Here is a 14,032-nt window from a genome sequence, read left to right as displayed (position 1 = left end):
GCCCTGCAGTCACCATTTCCCCTGTTTGGTGTGACAAATTCCCACTGGATGTGACATTCAGTGGAAGGAATCCTCTGCTGAGGACAGGACACCTAACAGAGTTATTGACAGCATTGCCACTCCAGTGGAGTGGCAGAAGTAGCAGAAAAAATACAAAAATACTCCTACAAATATTTGTACTTGCAATACACCAAAGGGTTCTGTGATCCACCTCCAAACTGATCAGGAGGATGTGCTCAAAGCAGCCACCTCTCCTCCTCCAGAATCCTGTTTGCCATCACTTCCACCCCCCTCTCCCAAATTTTAAAATAATCTGTCTCCCACATGCATTTTCAGTCACTCTGCTGCTGAGCCCTCTACAGATCACCACTGCACACATTTTTATTTTCATCTTTCTGTAACAGAACATTCCCATTTGAAAATTATGTCCTAGTCATCAACTTTATTCTGTGATTTTTGTGTATTTCCATGATTCCCATAACACCACCCATTATAAAATATTTTAATTTTCTATCCAGGCTCCTGTATTTTAACAGTTCCATTTCTTGTAATCCACACTCTGCATTCCACATTGCCTTCCACTATTACCTGGCCAACTATTATCAATATATTGATTTCCCTTCTCTTTCCCAATGATTTTTGCCTTCTAACATTTCTGTATCTACTGCCACATCCTAATTCCACTGCTCTTCCTTTTCTGGGCATATTTTGTACATCATGACTTTTATAATTTTCAAAATAATAAAAAAATTACACTTAGATATTGGAAGTACAAAGAGAAGCATAGTGGAAGGGGACACACAACCCCACAGGCTATTTATGCCAAATTAAGAAATTATGTAATTAAGCAATAAATCCTCCCTCTGCTTTAAAATGGGGTTGTTTAATGCTTCACAGGGGCATTACAAAGCCGTATCTGTAAACGTTCAGGGATCAGCTTGGACACATGTTGCTCAATTCCTCCACAGGAGCTTCAGTGACAAACAGTGAATAAAAGTGAGGGTTCAGCCCCATTTTTGAGACTAAGATGAAACAGTGAGAGAAGCACAGATTCCTGGGGAAAGATGTGAAGGCATTTTTATAACCTGCATGACTCACAGAGATAAAAAAGCACCAAGCTGCCCAGAAAGCAGGACCACTGCCACCCTCTATTTCCATCCTGAACAGTTTTTTTCAATTATTTGGGTTTTACGATCGAATTAAAGGGAAAAAAAAAAAATAAGGTGGGGATGGGGGGTGAAGCTATTTCTGGCTCAACTCCCAAGGCAAAACTTATTTAGGGTAGGGTGTTGCTTCAAGGAGATAAGTGCTGTTTATTAAACAGCAGCAGTGACCCGATAAGAGCTCAGCCTACATCTGAAACAGACACGGATGTGTGAGGGATGGGAACTGAGCTCCAGGGGCCAAACACCAAATATTGCACCCAGCCAGCTGCACTCACTCCTTGCACTACTGCCTCAAAGTAAGAGAGCAAAATCAAACTATCTGGTGTGGAAGTTATTGCAGCAAGCAGCTGTGAAAGGTAGAATCACAAAATGCTGGATTTGGTGCTGGCAGAACAGAGAAATAAAGCAGGAGGCACAATTGCTGCATTCAGTGATTCAGCTGCCCCATCTCCCTGTTCAAACACCCCTGCAGAACTCCCACCACTCACTTTTACTTGTGACAGAAGCTGTACCAATACAAGAATATTCTCCTTAGTGCCAAGGTTCCTTAGGAAGCTTTTTCAGTTGTGCTACAGAGGACAGCACTGGACATCTGAGCTGGAAGTGATGACCTGCCCAGGGAAACCTGCCAAAATTCATGCATAGACACCTTCATGAGCACAGATGCTGCTTCTGGAGACTGTTTTCAAAGCATTGGAAAATCCACATGTATTCCTGGATTTTAGTTTTAAAGATCTGTCAAGGAAAGAAGGGACTAGAAAAAAGATGGAAGACTAATAAACTGGAGCATCCATGGGGTAAGAATTGGATGGATAGATTTTATCATCTCATTTGCCAGATGATAAAATGAATAATGAGAGCATTTCAGCCTTGATATGATGATTGAGACCATCAAGAGCCACATTTTCAAGGTGTGAATTAAGGTGAGCTGGGTGTGGAATAATGAGGTGCCCACATGCTGTCTTTAGGCTTACTTTTATCAGGAAAGAAACCAGACTTCCTATTATAATTCATCCCATTTACATAAACAAAATGTTCATAGCTATCAATCTTAAAAGCAGCAATTTCCACCAAAAAAAAAATCTGGAAAAGACAGATATCAGAAAAATAACAGTCTTGTGGCAGTTTTATGAAATCAAATTAGCAATCAAGCACAATTACTCTGTCAAAAGAGAGGGGGGGGAAAGGTGGCAGTAGAGGAAATCTGGATAATCATAGAAATGCTGTGCTAGTAAAAATAATTTTTGCAAATTGAAAACTATTGTGAACACAAGGCTGGCTGCTCTTACTGCTGCCCATTACTGAGGATCAAAATCAGAGATAGAAGTGACTCAGGGAGTGAGCAGGCCAAGACACTCCCAGTCTATAAAAGGTGTGAATGAGCCACACACTCTGACAAGCTTCCACTCTAAAATCCACACAATTATGCAATGATGGTTTTCCAGCACCATGTGCTCCATGAACCATTTCCCAGACTTGGAACATTCATTTCTTTTGTCTTTCACCATTTTTTAAAGCTTAACTGCTGGCCTGCTCAGTTAAGTCAGCATGAAAGTTGCACACTGGAGATTTTTTAGCAAAGAATTATGCAATGTTAATGTGCAGGCAGAGGCCTAATGAGTTTCTAAATAAGAAGGGGCCAAACAAGTTGCATGGAAGGGCTTGTTGACACAGGAAATCATCTGAGCATAATTACCCCAGTGCAATTATATCAATAAGTTTCCTTGTGTGGCAAGTCCTAACTCATATTTAATAACCAGGTGATGTTTTCACAACTCTCAGTAGGTTTTAGCATTGGGCTCATGCAATCTACATGTGCCAAGGGGAAGATTCTCTAAAACCATTTTTCTAAAATCTCCAAATGAAACCAAGGTGAAGGAAGCTTTGTTTGAAAGCATCACTTTGGGTTAAGGTTTCCAATATCAGATAATGGGGCTGCTCTTCCAGATCATCACTGAAGGTGTTTCAGGAACAACCACTGAGCACATTCACTGCTGCCTCCAGGTCAGTGTCTGATGATATCACACAGACACAGAGAGGATGCTCTTTAGGCAAAAAGAGGGATTTAATAACTTGTCCTCAACTACTGAGCAGCTATTTTGCCTCCAGAACTGCAAGAAATAAATCAAATGACAAATGTGTTCATCATGCACAGGTTAAAAAGAACCCAGGCTGGCAAAGGAACACCCTCCAGCAGCTGCTGCAGAGGAGCAGAGGATCAGGAGCACAGAGCAAATAGGTGGGAAGAGGCCAGGCTGACTTGTCAAGTTTTGAATATCTTAAAGAACAGAGTTTCCACAACACCTCTACAATCTGTTTCACCCCCATGATAAAATAAACTTGCCTTCTACTCAGCTGGAGTTTCCTGTGCTCCAGCTTCTGCCCTGCTCGGGTGTACCTGCCACAGGACTGGCTCCATCTGCTCCAAAGGTTCCTGAGATCACCCCTTCCCCTCCTCTTCCTAAGGCTGAGCCCACCTGATTCCCTGCACCCCTCCTGGTGTGCCACAGGCTCCTTCCCTCAGTGCCCAAGGGTCATTGTCCCCTCCTGGAAGTGCCCTTTGAAGTGGGAGAAAGGGAGACTTGGAAAGGGGACACCCCACACCAGGGGAAACAGGATTTCCACAAATAGTTATTCAACTACCAGTAACAGAAGGAATTCAGAAAGAATGTGGAAAACACCCAGAACAGATCTGTGATAGGATCTGTGCTGAGTTTTTATGTATTCCAGTCACACATAAACAGAACAAAAAAAAAAAATTAGAGGGAGTTCAGCCTTTTCTTTTTAGGACCCAACTAAAGAAAAACTTGGGGCTCTCTACAAGTTTTCTGACTGTCTGGGCTTTATAAAGAAGTTTAACTTCTGGTTTTCTGTTAAGAACCGTTAGGGAACGATAGGAGAGAGGCTGGCAGTGTTTTCTGTGAGATAAGGGAAACCCAAAGCTGCAGCTCACAGTCCCTTGATATTTTAGGGGCAGAGGAATCTATATGGGACCTGTAAGTCTGACTGCTGCTCATTAAGGATGTTTTAGAGCCTGGAAACCAGAAGCTCTTCAGTCAAGCTATAACATTCTCGATTAGATAATGCACAACAAAAATGTTACAGAGGTAACATTAATCTCCAAGAACTCAACAAGCCACAAGGAGAGCAGAGGAATGATGTAATCAGATTTTCAGTTGTCATTTTTGTCAAAACCCCACTCAAAAGGTTCTTCTGGTCTCTCAGTGAGCAGCTACCACACTTTCTAAGCACAGCACATTGCATGTGTCAAAGTGGGCTACAAGCAAAAGGACTGGCTTAATATTGATGAGCAGAAATGAAGGAGCTGTCCTCACATTTGGTGATATTTTAAGGCCCTTGCATGAGCACTGAGATGTTTGATGCTGCTCTGCCAGATTGCTTCCAGGTTCTTAGTGCTGTAGTATGAAACTAAATACCTCAACAAAAGTGAAAGTATTGGATAAACAGCACTGCCCTCATAACTGTAATCTCATTATGTTCAGCAGATTACTCCAGACATCATTTTATTGAATAATGGGCACTTCCTGTGAAAGAATTCATGCAAGATTAACTTCCAACTCAACCCTTTTACCTCCTGAAAGATGTCCCTGCCCATGGCAGGCAGGTTGGACAGGATGATCTCCAGAGGTGCAGCCCAACCCATTCTGTGATGATTTTGTCTGGAATAAGTAACCAGTTAGAGACCTGCAGCTCCCTTGGTTACCCTGATGCCTTTCTGACCTCTGTGGGACACAGACAGGCCCTTTTCAGAGTGCCAGAAGTGATGTGATCACTGAGAGCAGCATCACCCCAGACACCAGAGGTGTGAGCTGCAGTCACACATCAAAGGGAGAAGCCAGACTTCAATCCAGCCCGCTTTAAAGTCAGGACCACATTTCAAAGAGGAATATGCAAGAACAAAAGAACTGAAGAGGAGGAGATCAAGGCTGCAGCAGAAAGCAGAATGGAAGAGATCAAGGCTCCAGCAGAAAGGCTCTTTCCAGCCCACAAGCTGCTTCTGGACAATGTCAACAGCAAAAGGCACCAAATGTTAGTACTCTGCTTTCCTACCACATTCTCCTTGCAGCCTTGACCTTCCAAGTCAGCCTCCAAATTTCTGAATACCAACAAGCTGCTTCTCACCACCTGCAAGTGGGGTGAGCAGTGGCAGAGCACCCCCAGAGCACCCAAAGTGCAGAACTTCCACCCTCACTGCTCACAAACCAGGTGCTTTAACCTATCCCTGCACATGGAATTTGACCAAGTCCTACCAGAACCCTCCTTAAGGGCCAGAGAAATGCTTTTAATTACAAGCTGCAGCTTGAATAAAGTCATCCAAATAAAGAGCCTCAGCCAAACAATGGAGGGATGCTTATGGCTTACCCACAAGTCAGCAGCCCAGTTTGAAGTTAAATGTGAATTCAAAGTACAAAATAACTCCATCTTCAGACAAGCTTCTACTCAATGAAGGGGGAAATGGAGAACATTCTTAGTGCTTTTTATCACATTTGACCATCATGATTCATTCTCTTTTCCATGCCTTAGAAAATGATGCTGAACTAACTCCAGATGTCTTTCCTAACAATTTGAAATACAGAATATAATGGTATTTTCTGCATTCATAAAAAGCAATGCCTCCATTCAATACCTCTGTTCTTTGCCATTTCAATAGACCCAAAGTGAATAAACACATATTTTAAGAGGGAACAAAAACAAACAAAACACCTACTAGCACCTATTGCTCCCTTCAGGCTGCTTCTCCTCCAGAGAAGGTAAGACCAGAAATTCCATATTCATCATCCCACATCATGCTTCCCTTACCCCTTGTTTGCATTTAGGATAGGAAAGAAATGTGGCTCCCCCTCCTCCTGTACTAGCAGACACTTGGAACTGCACAGGTGTGTAGGGAACAGCCCAACCCACCCTGCACTGGCTTTACTTGGTTTGGTTTGGGGTCACTATTGAGGCTGGTACAGCATGACTTCTTCATCCATCAGGATTGAGCCTCCCAAAAAATTTAACACACAGCCTGAGGTTTCCATTACTGACAAGCAATTCCATCCAGTCCCCAGGAGCCACAGTGAATCCAGTGCTGCAGGTGCAGAGCTGAGCTCAGCAGGGACACCCAGCCCCATCTTTAGGCACTTCCACACCTGCACACCCAGCTGCCACCACTCTGCACCTCCAGGGCTGCACAGCTCACCCTGGGAGAGAGTGAAGGAGATGATTTTTGTCCTGCTCAGACACAGTAAGAACTGCTCTCTGCACTGCAGCCCACGAGAGGATGCTGGAGAGATCAAATCCCCCAAAGCAGAGTCAGAGCTCTCAGCAGTGCTGCTCCCCCACCATCACCCCATCCTCTCCTCCTGCATTTCCAGAGCCACCAGTGCCCACCAGCTCCACTGAATTTATGAGTTTCATGGCTCAGGCTCTGTTCCACGGCCACTGGCATGGTTTTCCATGAGCTGGGAGCTGGTGCCACAGAGGCCCCAGATCCACGTTCCCTGTGGGATTTGCATTGTGCACAACTTAATGAAATACAGAAGGGATTTGTGCTCAGCTAACTAAAGAAAGAAGTTGGGATGGTTCTGCTTTGAGCTGTACCTTTGCAAGCACATTTCATACTCACACAGGCTTTGGCTGGCAGTGCTTTTGTGCAAAATGTAAAAATACAAATTAAGTTGTTTTCATTCCTTAACAGTTTTTAATATACAAAACTCAACTGCAGAGCTGTAATTCAGAAGTAGTCATGTCTTCCTTGGGAAAAAAACAATCTTTTCCCATACCCACACTGGATTAATCTACAGAACACATGAACACTCTCGTGGTTTAGGTTCAGAATAGAAAATTCCCAGCTAAGAACCAAGGTTATGCTTTATTTTATCATTTCAGACAGTGGAAGCAGCTGTAGCAGCATCTTCAACATGCAGCAGCATCTCCTGCGGTTTCCAGAGATAGGGCTGTGGTTTCCAGCATCACTGCAGAGAGGGCAAAATGCAGGCTCCTAATCATGGAATAACTGAGCTATTACAGAGTGTGGGCTGGCAGCACAAGTCCCCTATCAGAATTTTTTTTTTCCATTACACCTCAGGGTTTTTTCCTTCACCTGCTTCTTGTAAGCATCTGATGTTCTCATATTACCTGATACAAACTAAAACTCAGCTGTGAAACATTAAAAAAGCCACATAAAAGTTTGATACAGAGAGGCCTCGCTGAAATTTGGCATTAATGGGAATTTGCAAGTCAAACAATTAGGAAAAAACCACCACTAGTGTGTTCTTATCACATATGGAGACCCAGACAACAAAGCTTCATTTCCCTGCCCTGGTAGGAAGTTTCCTCCTCCTGAAAGGAGCTCTGACTTTTAAACAACACACCCTTATGCAAATATTCTGAATCCTATGAGTTATTCCTAAAAAATCCCTCATTAAACACTGAAGCTCTTCCCAAAATGAAATGCACTGGTTCACTGAGAAATTAATTCCTCTGCATTGTCATTTCTACATGAACCTGGATTTCTGCTCTGTTTTATTTTTTGTTTTGCTTATGGTTTGGAGGGTTGGTGGTTTTTGGGGTTTTCTATTTAAACCCATGTCTCTCAGTAGAGAGAGTTCTGTTTCACAACAGAAATATTTAGCAGAGCTGAAGTTGACAACATAATTTGAGAAAGTTTCTGTTTCACTGGCAGTAAAAAACCACAAATAAGAGAAACCCCCTGCTCTCCCAAAGCCTTGTGCTCCATGAGGATTTCTGATCTGATGGAGGAGGAGGATGGGGCAAGAGTGTAAAACCAACAGAGAAATTAATAAAAAAAGGCCACAAAAACCAGCAGAAAGGGAGCATTCAGTGCAAAGCACAAGCTGTATGAAAGGACAGAGAAAGAAGCTCATTATCAAAGTCAAGAACACAGCAACATTTAGACAGGAACTCACCCTCTCTATGAACAGATGCCTGGCCCTTAATAGCAAACACTTGCTAAACAAGTTTCAGAAGGTATATAATGAGGCCCCAGTAATAATTATGTTTTAAAGTTTTATTCATCTACATGACAGGTTTAACTTCAAACAATTTTTTGATTGATCTAGCTAAGCCAGTGAAACCTCCACTCTTGGGAATTCTCCTAAAATTGGCTTATTTAAAATAAATCTAAATTAGCACATCCACACACACTTCCTACTACTAAATTAAAATTAAAATTTCATTATTTTCTCACATTAATAAGCTCTTGTGTAAATTTAATGAGTAAACTAGGAACATAAAAAAGCATTGCTGAGACAAAAAGTTGCAATTTTCTGACATGAGCAGCTCAAACAGAGCCACCCACGGTGCCCAACACTGCCAAGGCACAAAAGAGTTGTTTTTTTCCTAGACTACATACAAAATCATAAATATCACTTGATACACTTGATAAGTTTCAGAAGTGTATTTTCAAGCTTCCCAAAATAATATGCTGAGATTAGTTTACTTCTCAAAAAAAAAAGAAAATTGCAGTTTTGCTCTCCATCTGCTTGTGTCACACCCAACACAGGCTGGAAGTGACACAAGGAGACAATAAATTCATGTACTGTTTAAACACACAGTCTTCAGAACTCACACATATTTTATTAAGAATATTCTCCACCTTCTGATTATAAAGCAGCTTGTACAAGGGAATTCAGTCAGGTTGTGCCAGGAGAGCTTTTGGGAAAAACTGTAGGGCTCAAAACTGCAGATGTAGAGCCCATAAATGGAGTTATTCTGCATCTCTGAGAAGTTAAATATTTTAATGCTGCTCCCAAAGACAGAGACTTGCATGACTCCAGACTTATTAATGTTGGGACCTGGTCCCCAACATTTTCACTGCAGAGGGCAATAAACTCCCACACAAGACAGAACACAAGTGAAAAAATAGAACAGGACAAACAAATTACAAATTACAACAAACCACTCTCACCACACCTGTGATTAAAAAAATAAACAAATCCCTTTCACGACAGTAACAAAATTTGGTAGCACTGTGGACAGCTCAATGAGTACCCAATTCAAAAGAAAAACCTCAAAGCAAGCCTTGGGCTGACTTGATTATTCCAGGATCCACAGTATTTTCCCATCTAAATCAATGGGTTGCTTCCACTTTGGCTGGGTCCTGTTTTGTGAAGTCATACAGTAAAAAAAATATTAAAAAAAAAAAAAAATAAAACCAAGCAAAACTTTCCTTCCTAGAAAGCCTGGACACCAGGTGCCACGTGGCTTCACAGCTGCAGCACAGCTACAAAGCAGGGCATTTAGGAGAGGCAATTTTGCTTAATATGAAATGCAAAGACAGAGTACAGAAACAGATGAAATAATGCTCACACAAAAACTTGTTATTTGTAAACACCAAATATTGTTCTGAAAAGAGAACAATAAAAGCAAAACAATTAAAATAGAGAGGTTAAAATGAATTGCACTGATCTGTGGTGCTCCCTAAACAGGCTAAAAGCACTGATTAAAACAGGCCTGAGTATATAAAAATACAGGCAGCACCTCAGTCTCCACTTCCTGGGCAGTACTAGAAAGTCTCTTCAAAGCACAGCTTCTTAGAAATGGCTGCACCACAGGGACTCACAAATTACAGCTCTGGTGTAAAACATGACAGGCACTACACAAATTCAGTTTACCTGGGATGGATACTATCCAGCTCTGTCTTTTCCCAATTTCTGCAGTATAAAATGTGCAATGAAATTTTCAAGTTGTGTACTACAATCTATGTGGGGGGAAAAAAACCCCAACCAAAAATCCCTTTGCACTGAACCCAAAGGGCTGTGCTTCCCCAGTCAATAGGATAAGAGACATTTTACATTCTAGTGGGCTCTTTGTGAGTACATCAGAGAGGAAGCAAGATACTAAAACAAATTAATTGGACAATGCATGGAACAGATCCCTACCCACAGCCACTACAGTCAAAACTACGTAATATTTTCCACCAGCCTTTTTTTTTCCCCTCTAGTTCATAACTTACCAAAAATAAGATACTGGAGGCTGACTTTTCTTGATTTAGAGATTTAGATATCATTTCTGATAGGCTGAATATTAGAAACTTCATCACTAAAAACAGGACCAGGTATTTTGCATAAATATCAAGTAAGGGAAGCAAAACACCCAAATACTGACAAGTTTGTGAAGCTGTTGTCAGGACAGGCTTAGCCAACATGAACAGAACTTTCAGCAGGCATGTAAAGTTCCTAATTAGTTAAAACTATCTGGGTTTGCAGAGCCAATTTAGCAGAAGTTTACTGTGTTCATTGGCTGATTCCTGTGATTTCTGGAAGGCCAGAAGTGTTTAGAAGGGTTGGTTTCTGAAATGGAGAAATCTCTCCCTCCTATACAGTTCTAAGGGATACAAGAACATCAGATGATCATCTAAGGGATTTTTTCTTACTGAATTAAAGCATTTACATCCCTTTTCCACCCTTCTGTGAAAGAGAGGCAGACTGGTGGGGATAGCAGTGAAGGAAGGGCTGCAAATTGCGAAAAAAGAACTTTCCTGGAAGTCAGGAAGGTTTGGTGTTCTCTGCACTGCTTCTGTACATTCCAATGCACCACTAAATATGTACCAGCACACAACAATTCTGCAAAAGTGAAAAACTTCAAGATGAAGTAAAAATAAGTGCACAAAATGCCATGCAACTGCAAAGTCAGCATGAGAATCACTGCAGAAAAAGATGTTTCACTTTTCAATAGCAAATAGCATAGCTCAGTTCACCGAGGAAAGGAGAAAGTTTGGTGTCACATCTGACACCACCAATTATCTTTCCATCAAACCACCTCCTCTTTAAGCCACCTGAAGACAACCCCGTTATCTGAGGCAACAGAATGATATAGAATTTTTCTTTCCTTACGAAAATATATTGGTCATGACAGCAACACATTTGAAAAAGTCATGCTGTGTTTTCCAGGCTGTAACTTTGTCAAATGCAATTTCAATTTTAGCAAAAAAGAAGAGAGCTGAGGTTGCATACAAAGTTTTCATTCCTTCTTCTTTGTGTGGCAGCTTACCAGGAATTTCAGCATCTATTTATGGTCTAAAATTAAGCCAAAGAAACTGGATGACTCTGTGATAGCAGCAGCAGGGTAAGACAGGTCCACATCCACCCCCAAGAGAGCAGAAAAATATTTTTTTAAGAAAAGAAAAACACACCTTTAACAGGCTGTACAGGGGAAACATGCACTGCCACTGAAACACAAGGTAAGAGGACACTGGTGGATTAAATTCAAGCAGATGAAGATATAAAAATTGCCATTTCTACTACCCCAGTTAAGGCATAAGCACATCCTTTCCTGCACCACATTTTAAGACTGAAGACTCCCAAAGAGAATCAACATCTAACATCCAAAATCTTCAAGCAAATATATGGAAGGTAAAAACAAGTACCTGCACTGAAAACTAAAACAGACTTATAAAAGTTTCTACAGTCTATTCACAATTTTTAAAGGGTAACTTAAAACTAAATGACAAGAAAATAACTTTAGTTCCACTAATTTAATAAAGTCGGCTTTTGTGCTAGAGAAAAAAAATTGGTATTTCACATGCAAAGCTGTAATCAACTTCACACTCTTTTTCAGACAATTGCTATTTCAAAAATAAATTAGGACCCTCAACATCAAGCTAGTATCCTTTCAAAAAATAAAAGATAAATCTGTGTGCAATTTTAGAATTAATAAATACATTAAGACCTAGAAGTTCCAGCAGTTTATGCAGCTTTTAATCAAGTCTTTTAACTGAATGACAGTACTTTTATTATGACATTTTTCTGTTCTTCCTTCTAAAAACAGTACACCAAAAAGTAGCAGTATCAAGCTTTTTCTGCAAAAGAAGAATTCCCTCTCAGATTTTCAGATTCTTGACTTTTCACACTTTCCTGAAGCTAAAAAAAGGGTATGGACACAATGTCACAGCAAATTCAACACCACGTCAAGAACTCAGACAGTATTTGGGAAAAAGCAAAAAGGGATCATTAATTTCCTAATTATGGAAAAAGCGATTTCGTGGTGTACGAAATGTACACCCCTTCATGTACAAAACCCCACCTTACTCCTGACACAACAGCATGTTTGAACAAACTTTGCACGTTCAGCAGCGATGTTTTGAAATCAGTCAGACATGGCCTCCTAACTTGCTTGATACTGTTTCCAGAAAAAGAATTAAGACTAAAATAGCAAACCCTGTGGCAAATTGAGCGGCTCCCCTGGCAGCAGGCCAGCACCAGGGGCACCCAGGGATGGGCTCGGCTGCAGAGCCCAGTCTGGACACGAACTGGGAGGGAAAAGCAGCTCCTGAGCATCAGCAGGACAGAGCAGAGATGAATGGAGCCTGTCCCTGGTGTCAAGGATGGGCTGACAGACCTGGAGAGGCTGCAGCTCTCGGCTGTGTTCACAGCAGCCCTGCCTCGGTGAGGGGCTGGAAACCACACTCGTGCTCTCTGCTCCGGGCAGGATTTCACACACGGTGGGTTTGTAGTTTTCAGATTGACATGTGGCAGAGGACTTCACAGTTCCTCGCTGTAATAAAACAGAATATCCACAATAAAAAATCTCCACGATGCCTGGCGTGTGGAGCAGGAAGCTGCCGGGGCTGCCCGGGGATGACTGCACAGGAAGGAAGCAGAGCCTCGCTCCCCATGTGCGGAACCACCCGCAGCTCCCAGCCCGGCCAATGCCCGGGGAAAGGGCTGAGCCACCCCGATAAACTCGGAAGTAAACAAGGCACGAGGTGAGCTCGGCCGGACACAGCGGTGACAACACAGAGCCAGCCAGAACTTGGTGAAAGCACAGCAGCGGCAGGAGCTTGATACTGCTACTTTTGTTCCAGTTAGGGGAAAAAATTCCTACACACCGAACGTGGGTCCCTGATGGCAAACAGCAGCCACCAGCTGCGAGATCATTCCAAGCGAAAGGGAAACTGGCAGGATCGGATAGAGAGTAAATAAAGATAAAGAGACTCCCACACATGAAACTACTCCCAGCCCATATGCTGGTAATATTTTTAATTATCTGTCTCCTTAAGCACAATTTCGAACAAGATCTATCGCCAGGAGGTGAACACAGCAACAGCCCGATGTGAGCCACCATGAGCACCTGTAAACTGAAAGTGAACCTGTGCCGACACCAAAAACCAAAGGATTACATCTCTAGTCCTACGTTATTGGCGCTGAAATGTGCAAATGGTGTCACACATGAAAGCAGGACCTTCAACATCAGTCTGGGGACACAGAGCTGTAGAGACCGGTCTGCCTGCTGTGCCAGCAAGAGCCCGGTGAGAAAGTAAAAACAGAGCAACTGTGCTTCAAGAGGAAAACAATATTCCTAATTATCTTTCCTAATTATTGCCCCTTCAGGAGAACCAAGTCAGAGAGAAAAAAAAAAAGCCAAAAAAACCCCCAACACCTAATTGTGGATCCCAAGATATGAATGCTTTTAGAGAAGCATCTGTATGTAAGAGGAGCACTAAAAGACATCTCAGTTACAGGTCCTGTATTTCCCTACACCAGTCCCTGCTAGATTATCCCTCTAAGCAAAGAAATTTTATGCAAAGCAATTGAGAGCAACTGCATAAAGTTCCATTTATTTTTAAACTTTTCTAAAAGAAAACTAGGTGCCAGTCACCCAAACACTGTTGTTTCTACATAAGATTTCTCACCGCAGAAACAGCCTAACACTAAAAAGGAGAAAACATTGTCTGACATGAACTGCACAAACTCGCACAGTATTAACGTGTATTTCCCCAAAGTGATACTAAACGTCCCTAAGAGAGGTGCTAACCCTTTTTGCAGATCCACCTTTCCTTTGCTCCCACACAGAGCGAGCCTGAGGACACCTAGGGCAGCCCTCCCCTCTCGCAGCCCTCC

The 14,032-nt window shown here is 42.1% G+C and overlaps 1 protein-coding gene across 1 annotated transcript in view; it reads right to left on the bottom strand.

Moving 5' to 3' along the window:
• AGO2 (argonaute RISC catalytic component 2) overlaps window positions 1-14,032 on the bottom strand; it is a 47,104-nt gene that overhangs the window by 32,606 nt on the left and 466 nt on the right. The gene's annotated exons all lie outside the window — the stretch shown is intronic.

Source organism: Melozone crissalis, unplaced genomic scaffold, assembly GCF_028551555.1.
Source record: "Melozone crissalis strain CALT ecotype California unplaced genomic scaffold, PUWL_Pcris_2 ptg000002l_1, whole genome shotgun sequence".
Taxonomy (NCBI): Eukaryota; Metazoa; Chordata; class Aves; order Passeriformes; family Passerellidae; genus Melozone; species Melozone crissalis.
This window is presented reverse-complemented; position numbering and strand designations above follow the sequence as displayed.